The sequence below is a fragment of the Apium graveolens genome, chromosome 6 (assembly GCF_009905375.1).
Source record: "Apium graveolens cultivar Ventura chromosome 6, ASM990537v1, whole genome shotgun sequence".
In the NCBI taxonomy this organism is placed as follows: domain Eukaryota; kingdom Viridiplantae; phylum Streptophyta; class Magnoliopsida; order Apiales; family Apiaceae; genus Apium; species Apium graveolens.
Genome location: NC_133652.1, coordinates 33,846,781 through 33,852,780, shown reverse-complemented (window position 1 = coordinate 33,852,780; position 6,000 = coordinate 33,846,781).

The window sequence follows — 6,000 nt, the reverse complement described above, 5'->3', positions numbered from 1 at the left end:
TAGCTCTGCATGAGTATTGGAATGAAGACCTTGTAGATGTTTAGTACTCAATGCAGTGACTCTAAGCTGGGTTTTAAAATCATCAGAATTAAACATTTCATCAGCTTTAGTCAAGTGCTCAGCAAGATGTAAAGCATTTGGAACACATGAAACTGAGTTCCATTCCTTAGTCCACTCCTGACCTGCAGGAGTTTCACTCCAAGGTACTGGTGCATCCCTGATAACAAACTCCTTTACCAGTTCAGACTTAGGAAGAGTCGGTGGAGGAGTATATCCTGAAGGACCTGCTTCATCAGCATCTACAGTTGTAGCAGCTTCACCAGTATCTCCAACATTTGCAGCATCAGAACTTAAAGAATCAGTATCTTCTGATAAGACAACAGTGTGAGTAGCAATGGAGGCTTCAGCATCCTCTAATTGCTGATCTGATACTAAGTTCTGATCAACAGCCATATCCTGATGCTCACCTAAAATCTGATCATCAGCATCTTGATGCAGAGAAGGTGTTGTTGATAACTCTGGAGTTTGAACAGCATCAATAACAGGTGTTGTAGAAGTATTATTTGCTGTTGGAGCTTCTAAGAAAAGTATTTCAGGCACAACCAGGTTCTGAATATCAATTTCAGCACTTGTGCCTGGATCAACAAGAGACACAGATGGTGAGTTAGCCTTGTCAGATACAGCTTCCTGAGATGGAGTTGATGGAGAAGAAGTGACTGGAGAAAATTCCTTGCCTTGTGAGATCAGAGATTCCTGATCCCCTTCCTTAGCTGCTTCCTCCTCATCATCTGAAACTGGCCTTTGTGCCCTCTGTTTCTTGTACTTCCTTGTTGATTTGGATTCCTTGGGAGTTTCAGAAACTATCATGCGTCTAAGCCTCTTGAGAAGCCTAGAACCCCCAATTGCAGAATCCTTCTGAGAAGTTGCTTTCTCAGCTTCAACCACCACAGGTTCTGAAGAAGGAATCTGTTCCTCAAAATCTGATTCATCTCTCAAAGTAAATCTCCTCCTCTTTTGAGGTGTTTGAGGAACAGTCTTTGTTCTCTTTGGCTTAGAGGATGTAAGCTTCACAGTAGGTGCTGAAGAAGAAGGTTGAGCAGTCTGTGAAGTGGAGAGATAGTATTTGAGATAAGTTCTGAGGGTAGGTTGAGTAGAATGAGAGGTAGGTACTGAGGTTGATGGATTTTGGTTATGGTGAGTTGGTTGAACATTTGAGTAAACAGATTTGTAAGTAGCAGGATCAGCATGTACCAGAATCTGTTTCACAGACTGAGGAATCTGTAATTGTCTCACCATTGATTTCTTTGTGTCAGCATTTATCAGGTCGTTAAAGTACCTTTTTGCAACCTTAAAAGGTGGGGTTTGAGTGCTGACTAACTGGGGTTCAGCAGTACAATACGTATAAATAAGTTGACAGAATCGAGCAAAATAAACAACATCTCGATCCTCTGTCATCCTATCCCCAATAAAACTAATTATTCCAGTTGCAAAGTCAAAATGAGTTTGATGGATAATAGCATACCCTATGTGCTGACTCAGAATTGGGGTAGCATCAAAATTTGAACATTTGTTCCCAAAAGCTTTGGTGATGCAATCAAAGAAGAAACTCCATTCTCTTCTGATATTAGCCCGTTTCAACTGTCCATGTTTCGTCAGACTCTTTTCATATCCCAATTCAGCCATTAACTCCCGAAGGGCTGAGTCCTCTGGAACTGAAAAAGTATAATCCTCGGGAAGATGTAAAGCCATGCGTACTGTACCAGGAGTGACTACAAAAGATGAATCACCCACTTGGAAGATAATACTGGGAGTTCCACGGTTACCACCATCATCAAAAATGCCAGTCCTCCAGAACCTCAGAACTTGTTGACTTGAAAATAATTCAGGCTGAGTTAAGGCGTACCCAACCTCACTATGTGCAAGAAGATCTTGCACAAAGTACAATTCAGATGGAGCTTCAGCATGATCAAGAATTGCAACATAGTTGTTTGGAACAAACTTTGCTCCATCAATGATTAAATCCTTTGGTGCCATGTGAAAAAAAAAATTGAGAATTAAGTAGGCCTGATAGGTGTTTGATATAATATCTGTATGGAAACAACGGAAATAGTAAAGTGAAGGAGAGTAAAAGTAAGAAGAGAGATAAAAGATGAAGAAATTAAAAAGATTAAAGAAATCTTCTCTCTGCTGTACTTATACAAAAAAATATTACCGTTGGACACCTGTCAGACATGCAGTAATAACAGATAGTTACTGGGTTCGAGAAAACAGTAATCATTACTTACCCATTTGCCGAGTTTCAAGGAAAAACTGTTCCATTTATCAAGGGAAACAATTCAAATTTTAACCCGTTATCACTGATTGAATTATTTGTCACTGCAACATTAATATTCTGAAAATAAATCATGTTAAAAATGACCGAGATAATTTCGATGAATAAGTGCTGACAGAGAATCAGAACTTAAATAAAAACAAAATTTAAATGGTCATCAGAATATCAATCAGGATTTATCAACACAAGATAAAATAACTCAGAGACAAAATCTTGAAGTAAAAACAGTTTTCATTAATATATCAAGTCAATACATTTATGAAATGGAAATTACATCAATACAAGATTTTCCCTAAGCTTCTTTGTTCCATCTCCAGCTCATGAGTCTTGAGCATTCCATAGATTTCGTCAAGAGTTGTTTCATCAAGATTGTAGTTGTCTCTTATTGTCGTTGCCTTCAAATCCCAGCATTCAGGAAGAGCCAACAGGAACTTAAGGTTTGAATCTTCAAGATCATACTCTTTATCAACCAATGACAAATCATTCAAAAGTTTGACAAATCTATCATATAAATCATTCAATGACTCATTAGTCTTTGAGTCAAAGTGTTCATACTCTTGAGTGAGTATTGTCTTCCTGTTCTTCTTAATTGTGTCAGTTCCCTGACACCTTGTTTCCAGAACATCCCATATCTCCTTAGCAGTCTTGCAGTTGATTACCCTGTTTGACATTACATTATCAATGGCACTATGCAGTAAGTGTCGTACCTTAGCATCCTTAGCAATTGATGCTATGTCTTCAGCAGTATAATCACTCTTCTCCTTTGGTACGGTCATTGCTGCTTCACCTGCAACTGCAACTGCGAGTTTGGTTGGTTTGTGAGGACCTTCCTTGATTCTATCCAGGTATTCTGGATCTGTTGCTTCCAGGAACATGGTCATCCTTACCTTCCATATGGGATATTCAGATGGTCTCAGTATGGGGACTCTGATGGTCTCATACCGACTCTGAATTAGTGTCTTTGGTGGTTCCTCAGTTGTGGTAGGCTTAGTTGGAGTTTCCGTGTCCGACATGATTGTGTTTGGATCTTTAACTGTATGTAAGTTAACAGATAGGCTCTGATACCAATTGTTAGGTCACACACACACTGTAGAGGGGGTGAATACAGTGTATAGTACACTCAAATCGAACTTTAAGAACTTAAGTAACAGAAAACAAACTTTATTGAAACAATAAACTCTGTTACAGTATGAAACTGTTACCTCTCAGTGATGAACAAATATCACGAGAGCTGCTAGGATTATAAAGAATAATAACTTCGATAATGATAACACTTATAGTGTAAACCTTATGCATGTGTTTATATACTACACAGTTACAAGATAATCACTAATTGATATGGAATATAATTCTGCTTCCTAAAATATATCAATCAGATATCTTTTCTTCCAAGTATTCCATTCTTCACGGAATTCCTTCTTCATGCATATCTCTTCTTATGTTTATCTCGATCTTCTTTCCTTTAATCAGCTACTGTCCTTATCTGATTGTCCTTCAGCACTTAAGTTCTGATATCTATCTTCTGATGATTATCTCCTGATAATATAAGTACTGATATCCTTAAGTCCTGACTTCCAGTATAAGTACTGATCAACAATTAAGTACTGATTTATCCTGTTCACGTAAGATCTGAAAGCTAAACATAAAACATATTAGCCATGACATTATCAAATATATCTAACAAAGAAGTTTTTCCTGATTAAATTGAAGATAATGAATAATATGAAACAAGAGAGAACACAGCACAGAAGCAACAAACTTTGATGAAAATGCTCATCATAAAATGTAACGAAATCGCCGGAAAGATCGCCGGAAATTTCAACGGAAGAAGTTGCGTGTATTTGCGTGTAACAGTAACTGTTCCAACTGTCATAAAGTTTTTTGTCCTGAAGCTTTTATATTTAATTAAAAACAAATCTGAACCATTAATTTTTAAGCTAATCTAAGGGCTGAGATTAAAGGAGAGAGTCCACTATGGACCTCTATATAAAATGGACCTCTATGGATGAAAGGCCTACATATGTATAAGTTAGTGAATTTTAGTTTAAAGGAAATATCACTAATTGAAATATATAGTTTTATTAATATTGATAGGTGTGTTAATTATGTTTTAATTGAAGAGTAAGTTTTAGCTCACTATACGAAATATTTTTAGTTTGGTATACCGAGCAAATCCAACTAATTATATTCAGATTTATTTTTGATTTAATTTGTACACACATATCTACTATCAAATTTTTAATATTTCAGCTATTAAGACTGGATCTAATTATCACTCTTTTAAACATACATTAGTCATTACACCTACCAATGAATTAGGTAGATTTTAATTTTACTTTAACAAAAATCAATAATATAAAAATTATCTTTAGTTTGAATTTAATTTTAATTTTATCTTAGATCAGTAAAAATATTATTTTATTTTACTGTCAGACCCATTATATGAACCAACTATTGCATCTAGTTTGTTTTTAATTTTACTTTACCTCCGGTTAAATATTATTTTATTTTAAATTGAATAGATTATATATTTTATTTTAGCGTAATGATATTATATAGACAAACGTATTACGTTTCAAATTTTATTTTTCTTTTAACATGGTTTAATAAAAAAAAATTAGCCAGATTAGTAGTATTTATTATTTTGTTTTAGCATTAGCCTTAGCTAGCAAATTTTATTTTATCGCCAGGCCCGTTATATCAACTAAATTCAGCTAATTATATTTACTTTTTTATTTAATTTTATTTTAGTATGGGTTAAATATAATTTTATTTTATATCGAATGAATAATGTATATAACTTTTTTTAACCTCATGACATTATATGGGCTAAACTTATTTTAAAATTTTATATAAGATCGGATATAATTCTATTTAGCCCACTCCGGATGAATAGTATAGTTTTTTTCTTTAAAACAAGACAATTAGATATATTTTAATTCTATTTTTATTATAATAATTCTATTGTTAATATTAATCTATTTATAAGTGTGTTTAATTTTAAATATTACTATAATTACGGTGACCAGACCGACTACCAACCAAACTTTCATTGTTTCATATTTAATATAATAGTTTAGATTTATTAAAATTAAAATATTATATTAATTTAAATACGTGTAATTATAAAAATTATGATATAATAAATATATTTATTTGTTAAAAAATAACTAATATAAATAATAATATAATAAATATAATTTATTATTATAATACATTCAATTTTTACTCTAATTAATCTTCAGATTTCGCCCGCAAGGGCTGTCTCAGTTGGTTAAAGAGGGGATAGTTATCCTCTTGGTCACAGGTTCGAATCACACGGGAGAAGAATTTATAATTATGTCTCAGAGTTTATCGCTTAAATGCGGTTTACCTTAGTTCATGTGGTTTGCAGGCTATTGCGTGAACCCGTATGATTTACCTTGTGCGCAGCCAAATAGTAGCGGCTGCGGGTTACCTACGATTTCAATTAATTCCAAATTGATAGCTCAATCAATCTTTCCCGATTATCGATTTTTACAATACGGGTTAGTTGTCGGAGTTGAATTAGTTTGGACTATTCTTGTGAGGCGGATATCTCTGTTATAGAAATCGGTTGATTTTTCAAAAATCACCGATAAATCGCTCAAAAATTGATCAAAAATATTTGTCCGATTTAACCGATTTTA